The following is a 10923-nucleotide window of genomic DNA, read 5'->3' on the forward strand; positions in this document are numbered from 1 at the left end:
CCCAATGACTTCTAGTCTGCCTGACTCCCCAGAAACACACTTACCCTCAACACCACAGGAGCAGGAAGAGGGAAATATAGCTATCCAAGATGATGAGTCAGAGGAGGCACATGAAGACACCCACTACAGCCCTGACCCATGGGATGACTACGATGTGGTTTTGCGAGACGTTGTAATGGAGCTACTAGTGCTGACAAAGGCATCACCACCAAATGACACCTTGTCATATCACAGTGTGATCCAAAGAGCAGCAGAGTAACACAAACTTCCAATGCATACCACACAGGAAGAGATTGATTTCCTGGTAGAGACACTATTGTGCAACAAATGCACTGTGCAATACCTCTCTGTGACCTGCTCATTCTTAAATATCTCCAAAGACATAGTCAAGGACCCAGTAAAGTCCAGGGTGCTGACACCTCTAATTGAGTGAAAATTTAGGCCTACACCAGCTCACTCCTTAGTTGTCACCACTGCCAGAAAGAGAGCGGCATTACAAGGCACTGGAGAGGCACTTCCTCCTAACATGGAGAGCAGGCAGGGTGATACTGCAGGCATAAGGGTGGCAACAGGGCACGCCAACCACTGGAAAATTGCCAACTCAGTGAGACTGCGCTCTAGATACAACAGAGCAACCTGGGATGAAATATGGGACCTCATGCAACATCACCCAGAGGAGTATAAAAAAACTAGGAGAAGAGTTGGACAATGAAGGAAGACAGATATCAAATGCTACAATCAAATGTGCACTAGATGGTGCCGAAACTGCTGCTAGAGGCATCAATAGCTTCATCATGCTACTTAGACGCACATGGTTATGTATCTCTGGGTTCGAGCCGTAAGCGCAGCAACCCATTCAGAACGTTCCCTTTGATGGGGAACACCTCTTTGGCCCAGCTGTAGATACGCAGCTAGAGAGAATAAAGAAATACACAGACTCTTCCAAATCCATGGGTGCCTTACAGACACCACCTCAGAAGCAGCAGCCTTTTCAGCGTTACCGAGGTAGAGGGGCCGCCAAATCTTCTACTAGTGACAGTACCTCATACCAACACCAACAACAGCAGTACCATCGGCAAAACCATGGGTACTTCAGAGGCTGAAACAAAAATAGAGCACAAAGTAGGGAAAACCCAATAAGGGTGTTATTTTGGTCTTGGAGAAGAGTATATTGGTATTGACACCGTAGAATTAGGTGTTCTTTGTGAAAGGAGGGAGGGAAAAAAAGAGAGATCAAGCTCATCAATACAATTGTTGGACTCTTGAGTGAGGCACTCCCTTTTGTGTGTTTTTGTCTGTTTAATTGTATTTATGGTTGTTGAGTAGTTTGAACATTAGAGGGTGAGTGCCTACAGCTATTACCTTACAGGACTAGCATTGGTGTGGCCATTCATAGCCATAACTACTCTTGCTTTGGGATTATTTCCAATAAGGGAGCCCCTACACCCAAACAATGGCTTACCCAAACTTCCCCCTGATTACAAGTCACCAGTCGGGGGAAGACTGCAACAATTTTACCAGTTGTGGCCAGCCGTAATAACAGACCAATGGGTACTGCAAATCGTCAGGCATGACTATTACTTAGAACACACATAACAACCACCATATTTGTCCCCATGAAAACATATCCACAATATCTACCTCTGCTGAAGGAAGAAGTAAAAGCATTACTACTATAAGGGGCCATATAGCTTGTCCGAAACAAACATCGCAACAAGGGAGTATACTCCCTTTACTTTCTAATACCAAAAAAGGATGGCTCACTACATCCAAATTGGACTTACATCCACTCATTCAATACATACGATCAGAACACTTCCATATGTTGGCGTTACAGGGCGTAATACCATTGCTACAAAAGGGTGAATTTATGACTGCGTTAAATCTGAAAGACGCGTAGTTCCACATCCCACTCCACCCTGAGCATCGCAAGTATCTACGGTTTGTGGTAAGTAGACGTCACTATCAATTTTAAGTGCTGCCATTTAGGATAACAACAGCCCCAAGAGTGTTCACAAAATGCTTAGCAGTAGTATCAGCAAAGTTATCTAGACGCTTAGCTGATGAAGAGTCCAACCAAAGCCAAATGTCTACATGAGACTCAAAACACTATCAACCTGTTACACAAATTGTGATTTACAATCAATGCCACAATATCCCATCTACAACCACTCCAAATACAACCCTATCTCTGAGCCATACTCAATTCAGTCTTGAGGACACCAATACACAAATGATTCACAATCCCCAGAACAAACTGGATCTTTTTCAGCTGCTTCATTGCCTACCAGTCAAAACAGTGATGTGCCTTTTAGGGATGATGGCTTTTTGCATAGCAATAGTTCCTCATGCATGACTACAAATGAGACCCCTCCAAGAGTGCTTAGCGTCACGATGGTCACAAGCATGGGGTGACATGGAGGATCTAGTGTTGATTTCACCCAAAGTCCATCAGTCACTACAAGGGTGGAACACCAGGAACACGCTAAAATGAAGAGCCTTCAAGGATCCAATCTTGCATGTGACAATCACACCGATGCATCACTCATGGGTTAGGGTGCTCATATGGAAGACATTGTGGATTTGATAGAGACTATTCATTGTAGATTCCTACCCTTAGAATTTCTCCCTGGTGTCAGTCTGGATCAGGTGATGTTTCAACAGCAGTACCGCTGCATGTCGGTAGGTGGCATCGATCAGCTCTGCGTCCGTCGGCATCAGGATGAAGTTGCTGGACCTATATAGACGCGCCCATGCGCGCGGACGTCAGTTCTTTCTTTTTCTGGGCAGCCATAGCGCAGATCTGGAGAGAGCTACCCTTAGCCATTTTTTGGCTAGCCCTTTTTTTACTTTTGTTGACTTCTTTTGCTAGTCTTGGACTCGTGGTGCATTGAGGATGTCCCAGTGTAGGACCGGCTTCAAGCCCTGCGGTTCATGCCACCGGATGATGTCCGTGACGGATACGCACCTCGTGTGCCTCTGGTGCCTGGGCCATGAATCCGAAGGCTTTGTGGGAGCGGTCACAAAAGCTGTTGTAGATCTGGCGCTCCGCTCTGCATCACTCCCATTCTCGTTTGAGAGGAACATCCCAAGAACGGTCGCAGAGCCCACACTCCTCGTCGCATTCCAAGTCGTCAGGGAGGTCAGGTAACCACAAGAAGAAGTCGAAGAAGCACAGGCGTTCTTCGACTTCACCCCATCCGTCAGCCAATGCAACGTGGGACTTCTGAGACAACTCTGCACCTCCCTGCTTTTCCAGGAGTAGGAGCATCTCTTACCCAGATGTTTTATAATGCCCTCTACCTCATTTTTGGACAGCCTGGCTCCGCTGGTGCGCCTTCAGACCCCACAGAGTTGGTTGTAGGCCCTAGGCCTTAGACACTGGCAGCTTCAGCCCGACTCCTATGAGCCCCCATAGATCCGTTCTTGGATTTGGACTGATGCCGATTGATCTTACTCGACCTTCCCTGACATCGGCCCGGTGATGACGCGCCCTCCTCCTGAGCAGCGAGTCCGGGATATTCAGGCTAGGATACCGATATTTCAGCCTCTATCCTAGATTTCAGTGAGAATGACTCTGAGGCTGCTGGGCCTCATGAGCTCCTGCATCCTGCTGGTGGATCATGCCAGGTGGCACATGCAGGCTCTGCAGTGGGACCTGAAGTTCCAGTGGGAGCAGCATCAGATCCAGATCTTAGAGGGAACTGCACAACAACTGCAGTGCTGGATAAAAAAACAAGATTGGGTCAGAGGCAGATCCTTCTCCCTTCCCCAACCTGATCTAACATTGGTGACAGATGTGTTGCTTCTGGGACGGGGCGGCCACCTGGGAGAGACAAAATTAGAGACGTCTGCTCTCCTGTGGAGTCCGGTCTTCATATCAACATTCTGGAGCTCTGGGTGATTAGACTGGCACTGAAGGCATTCCTTCCCTCTCTCAAATGGAAAGTGGTGCAGGTGTTCATGAACAACACCACCGCCATGTGGTACTTCAACAAACAGGGCGGGTAGGGTTGTTGACCCTTTGTCAGGAGGCTCTCTGACTCTGGACACGGCTGGAACATCCCGGCATAACCCTGGTGGTTCAACACCTGGCCAATTCTCTGAACACCAGAGCAGACAAACTCAGCCATCAGTGCCTGGTCGATCACGAATGGCGTCTCCATCCAAAGGTGGTGCAAGGTCTCTTTCAGCAGTGGGGTGAGCCTTGGTTAGATCTGTTCGCCTCCGAAGAGAACGCGTAATGTCACAGTGTTGGAGTTTCCAAGGTGGCGCTCGCTCAGCAATGCTTTTCGTAGTGGAGCTTTGGCCTCCTCTATGCTTTTACACCTTCTGCCCAGAGTGCTCAAGAAGATCAAGCACGACTGGGCTCAAGTCATTCTTGTGGCTCCGGGTTGGGCACAAGAGTCTGGTGTTCTGACCCTCTGAGCATGGCCATCGATCCTCCAATCAGACTACCACTTTGGGAGTACCTTCTGTCGCAGCAGCAGGGGATGGTTCTTCACCTGAACCTGTCCAGGCTCCACTTCCTTGCTTGGAGGTAAGCGGTTGCAGTTGACAGCTTTCGACCTTCCACCCGAAGTCTGTGATGCCATCTTGGCAGCCAGGCATCCCTCCACTAAATGGGTATACACCTGTAGATGGAAAAGGTTTGTGGCATGGTGCACAGCAAAGGCTGTGGATCCCCTTTCTGCCCCTCTTTCAAAGGTTCTCTTGTACATACTTTCTTTGGCCCAGCAGGGCTCTGCTTTGGGCATCCTTAAGGGTTATCTTGCAGCTATAATCTGACTTTGAGACTTCCCAATCAGCCTTCCTTGTTCAAGTCTCCCATTGTAAATAGGTTCCTTAAGGGCCATACTCATTTGTTTCCTCCGTCCCCTTTCATAATGCCCCTGTGGGATTTGAATTAGTCTTGAATTTTCTAATGCGCCGCTTCATAATTGCCCTCTTAGGCTTCGAACTCTTAAAACTGCTTTCCTTATTGCCATCACCTTTGCTCGTAGAGTTAACAAGCTTCAGGCTCTATCTTTCAAACCTTAAGTCTTTCCATCCAGATAAAGTGGTGCTTTGAACAAAAGCTTAGTTCCTCCCTGAAGTGGTGACGCCCTTTCATGTGGGACAATCCATCACTCTGCCCACCTTTTACTCGCCCTCTCATGGAGGAGAGACTCCACCGCCTGGATCCAAAACCTGTTTTGTGTCTCTATCTTGACCGTACCATAGACTTCCGGGTAGATGATCAACTCTTCATTGGCTATGTGGGCGCCAAAAAATGTCTGGCTGTGCAGAAACGGACTATCTCTCGATGGGTTGTCCTGTGAATTAAAAAATGCTATGCTTTGGCAAAGAAGAAACTTCCTGTGGGGTTGCATGCTCACTCCACTAGATCAACAGCGGCAACCACTGCGTTAGCATGCGGAGTCCCAGTCCTTAATATCTGTCAGGCAGCGACGTGGGCATCCCTGCACACGTTTACCAGACACTACGGCCTGGACAGCTAAGTCCGGAGGGACCCGTACTTTTCCCGTTCAGTCCTCCAGGACATCCTAGTGTGATCTTGGTTTGCAGACCCTACTCCGTGGTTGGTATTGCTGGGCTATCTATTCTAAGGTAAGGAATCCTCAACTAATAGTCTCTATTAGATGAACGAGTTACTTACCTTCGGTAACAAGGTTTTTGGTGGAGACATATATTAGTTGCAGATTCCTTACCGCCCCACCCATCCTCCCCGCTCTGCAAACTGATTTCTAGGGATAGGGACTTCCCTAAAGGGCCCTAGTTTTGATACACCAGTGGTCAGTGTCTTTCATGACTCAACACTTCTGGCATGGAAAGTCTTGTTAAGAACTGACATCGGCGTGCATGGGCGGCATCTATATAGGCCCCGCAATGTCATCCCAATGCCGACGAAGGACGCGGAGCCGACCGACAAGCAGGGGTACTTTTGTTGAAAAATCTCCGGATCCAGATTGCTGCCTGGGGGAAATTCTAAGGTAAGGAACCTATAACTAATATATGTCTCCACCAGATATATTGTTACCGAAGGTAAGTAACTTGTTCTTTAGGGACAATAGTCCACACAACAACAGACATTGCACATCAAGATGTTGGAACTCTTAGCCATCCACATGGCTTTCTAAGCATTCCTACTCAACATAGCTGCAAAAAATGTCATTCTACGAATGGACAACATGACAGCAATGTACTGCATTCAAAAACAAGGAGGGAACCACTCCATACAACTTTCACAGACCATATGAAAGTGGGCAAACCATCACAAAATGCACCTCCTAGCACAATACATACTAGGGAAGGACAACTCCATAGAGGACCTATTGAGCAGGACACAACAACAAGTCCACGAGTGGGAAATCCACACTCAGTTACTACAACAAAACTTCCAAAGGTGGGAAACCCAAACAATAGATTTATTCACCACCATCAAACTCAAAATGCCAAAACTTCGATCCAGGCACCCACAACCCAAGGGGAATGCATTATATATATGTTTTTCCGCCTCTCCCACTCATTTCTTACATGGTCAGGAAACTCGAACAAACATCCTTATCCATGATACTCATATCTCCCACGTGGGCTTGACAACCATGGTACATGACACTACTAGATCTATTCCTAGTACCTCACAAGAAACTACCCAACTATCCAAACCTTTTCACTCACAGCGGGGGCAGTCAGATACCCCGGAGCCCAACAACTCAATCTAGTGATACAGCTCCTGAAATCATAGTTTAGATACCTAAATGTACCTCCTGAACGCATGGCTATTTTAATTTATGACTATTTTATTTTAGTCCAGGAGACCAACAGCAAGGGCATGCTATGCCGCTAAAGGGAAACGTTTTGTGCACTATTGTGCTTTTAATATTATTCCATCTGCTCAAACAGAACAACTAGTTTGTTACTTATTGTATCTGCAAAAAGCACATTTAGCGTATACTTCCATACGTCTACATTTAGCAGCCATTGCAGCATATCTACAAAACAGGAAGCATCAATCCCTTTTCCGCATACCTGTCATTAAATGAAATGAAATGGAAAAAACATTTATAGATCGCATAGCTACCCTAAAGCATCCCAGCGCTGTTCCCAGACGTGGACCAAGGCAACACCTTACTGAGCAGTGACTTTGAAAAGCCATATTTTAAGTAATTTCCGGAAGGACAGATGGTTGGGTTCCTGACGTATGTGGGTGGGAAGGACATTCTACAGCCTGGCCGCATTATAGGAGAAAGAGCGGCCACCACTTCTTGCTCTCTATTTTTGGTACTGTGGCGAGCAACATGTTCGCCGAGCAGAGGCTTCTGTTAGGGTGGTAAGGGATGATATTCGATTTGTTGATCGCTGGTCCCTTTCCGCAAAAGGACTTATGGGTGATACAGAGTGCTTTGAATTTGATTCTCTTCAATATTGGCAGCCAGTGTAGGGCTTTCGATGCAGGTTTGGCCGATTGCCGATAAGGGAAATCTAGGAGCAAACGGGCTGCACAATTATGAATAATCTGAAGTCTGGTTGTAGTGGTTCTAGGAGCTCCTAGGTAAAGCGCATTTCCGTAGTCCATGCATGAGAGAATCAGCGCCTGGACCATTATCCTTCTTGCCAGGAACAGGAGGAGAGGAAGAACTTTCCGAAGCATCCTCATGATGCCGTAGCATGTTGCAGACAGTTTCGCTGTTTGGTGCCCAAAAGTCAGGGAGCGATCCAGGCACATGCCAAGACTTTTAATTTGATTCTTTGGTGGTGGGGCAGGGCCAAAACAAATTAGCCACTGTAACTCTATATTAGACGATGGGGAGTTTCCTAGTCCGTCTTGTCTCTGTTCAATTTTAAGCAGGAGGGCTCCATCCATTTGGCAACCTCCTCTAAGCAAGGGCGTAAGCTTGCAGATTAATTGTCTGGGCGATTTAAGGCCATGACAAGTTGTGTATCATAGGCGTATGTAACGATTTTTATGCCAAATGGCTGGACTATCGCGGCCTCATGTATATATTAAATACCGTGGGACTCGGGGAGGATCCCTGAGGCACACCGCAGCTGAGGGCCATGCGCTTAGACACAACTTCTCCCTCGAAGACCTGAAAGTATCTATCTTCTAAGAAGGATTGTATCCACACCCCTTGACATTCCTAATTTCCTCAGTCTGAGAGTCGAGATATTATGGTTGAAGGTGTCAAATGCAGCGCTGAGATCCAGGAGATAATAGCCGCTACGCCACCCTGATCCAAAATCCTCCTGGACTCTTCAGCCACCGCTAGGAGTGCTGTCTCAGTCCCATGTAGGGGCCGGAAGCCCGTCTGTGACGAGTGACGCAAGCTATTTGATTCAAGAAACCCAGATAATACTGAGTTGACATGCTTCTTCAAAATGTTGCTGATTCCTGGGAGGAGGGTGATAGGCCGAAAATCCCCCAGAGTCCCTGGATCCAAATTGTTTTTTTTTTTTAGTAATGCTTTTACCATGGCACATTTCCATGGTGGAGGGACCACTCCTGAAGAGATGGAGTTATTGATCAAGTCTCGATTTACTGGGAGGATTGTGGCCGTTGCTAATTTTATAACGTGGGGGGCTGGATCCCTAGGTGATCCTGATTTAACCTGGCCAGAATGGCTTCTACAGAGTTAAGATCAAGTAAAGGAATATGATCCAGCATTGGTTTAGTACCCGAGGGGTACCTATACATTGAGAACAGATCCTTGTGAGTGATTGTGCGAGGAAATGTAAGATTTATATCATGGATCTTCTTGTAGAAGAATTCTGCCAGGTTATTGCAACGTGTGAGAGTGCCATCTGTGGTAGCTTGTGGTGTGGGGGGTTTAAGGAGAGTTTTGGAGATAAGGGAAATTTCCCGCTGCGCATTAGAGGCAAGAACGATTTTTTCCCCATAATACGTGGCTTGTGCCCTTTTAATTTCAGCTTGATAAATTTTAATAGCTTCCCTGTGTTTTGGTTTACTGGGGGCTGCATAGTCCCTTCTCCATTTCCTTTCCAATTTTTTACAGGTTTAAGTTAGCGGCACTTCGGAGAGTACCATGGCGAAACCTTAGACCTGACTTTTTTAGGGTATGATTGTTTAGGGAGAGCCTGACCTAGCAAAAGCTTGATCCATGTGTTAAACATATTATTGGCCACAGTTGGGTTTGATTCATTAGAAGGTGTGGTAGCGTCCAGAGCTGAGATCTACTGTTCGAGGGGAAGTTTGGACCATGACCGTTCCTGACTAATAATCTTATTGAATGAGGTTGGTGGCCCGTAATGGCTCATGACAGGGAGATCAAAAAGTGATCTGGCCATGGAAGTTGCGTTGGTGCCCCTCCTGAGAGTTCCTCATTGTTAGTGAAGATAGGGTCCAGAAGATGGCCTTTAATATGAGTGCCTTCCAATACTTTTTGATTGAACTGGTGCACAAGACGGTTTTCGACTAACTCGGAGATGATAGAATTATTGGGGTCGTCTAAGTGCAGATTGGATGGAGAACTAGCTAAGTTGGCAACAGTTTTGCTAAAAGATTTATGAAATTGACCCGGTTTCCAGGGGGATGGTAGATCAGTAATCCTGAAAATGTATGAGTAAGTGAAAAACTGATTGAGAATGTCAAGCTCTCACAGTTAGCTAGCGGGTCGGTTCTAATGCGGCAGTTGAACCCGATCTTTATATATAATAGCGATCCCTCCTCCTTTACTACTTTTGCGGTCTAATCTTTGAATGAGGTAGCCAGAAGGAAGAATCTGAAAGACACGTTAGTGATAGATTCCTTACCTTAGAATATCCCCAGGCATCAGACTGGATCCGGAAAGTTTTTCGTCAGCAGTACCCCTGCGCGTTGGAAGGTGGCGTCATGCGGCTCCGCGTCCATCGCTGGCATCAGATACGCCGAGATGACGTCACAGAGACTACTGAGGCGCCACCCATGCGTGCTGACATCAGTTCTTTCTTTTTCCACGCCAGCAAGCGCAGATCCGGTTAGAGCTTTTTGACTAACTTTTTTGAGACTTTTTGTCTCCACTATTTTGAGTCTTTGACTCCTGTTGCCACGTAGGGATGCCTGGGTTTAAAACCTGTGGGGCCTGTCGCCGTACGATGTCGGTGGCCGACCCCCATGGCTTCTGTCTCTTCTGTTTGGAGCGCGACATGACTCCCGGTCATGTTACGACTGTCTGGCCATGGCTCCGAAGGCCCTACGGGAGCGGTCCCATAAGCTGTTGGAGGCCCGGCAGTCATCGCTCCTCGGGGTCGGAGTCTTCACACTCGGAATCGGGTAAGAGACGTCATAAGAAGAAGTCGAAGAAGCGTTTGTGCGCTCCAACTTTACCCCGTCGTTCCAGACGCGGGGGGCCGGGGGTACCTCCTCTGCGGCTCCGTTGGAGCCTGTGAGTCCCTCGACCTACTCACCTTATCTGGGTCCGTCTGCGACTCCTGCCCAGGTGCAGGATTTTCTTGCCGCCATAGACCGCCTTTTCAGGCCTAGGGCTCCCGCTGGTGCGCCTTCGGGCCCTGCGGTCCCACCTGAGAGGCCTCCCTTGCCGGCGGCTCCGGCCCCGGCACCGCAAGGTCCAATGCCGGTGGCTCCGGCCCTGGCGCCGCAGGGTCCGTCGCCGGTGGCTCCGGCCCCGGTGGCTCAGTTCCCGGTGCCGCAATGGGTTCCGTTTGTGCCACCTCCGCCCTTGCCTGGGTTTGTGGACAATTTTGCTCCGGGTTGGGACTCTAACTGGGATATGGAGCCAGATCGGCGCCGTTCATGGCGCCGTTGGACCATTTATATCCCCCTGTCCCTCCCTTGCTGCCGCAACCTGTGCCTCGGGCAGTGGAGGGGTCTGAGGACCCTCTTTCACGGCAGTGCGAGTAGGAGCAGGAGTGGGCAGACGAGTCCGAGGATGCAGGTGGCCTTGACCTCTCGTCTGAGCCTGG

The sequence above is a fragment of the Triturus cristatus genome, chromosome 9, assembly GCF_964204655.1.
Source record: "Triturus cristatus chromosome 9, aTriCri1.1, whole genome shotgun sequence".
Lineage (NCBI taxonomy): Eukaryota > Metazoa > Chordata > Amphibia > Caudata > Salamandridae > Triturus > Triturus cristatus.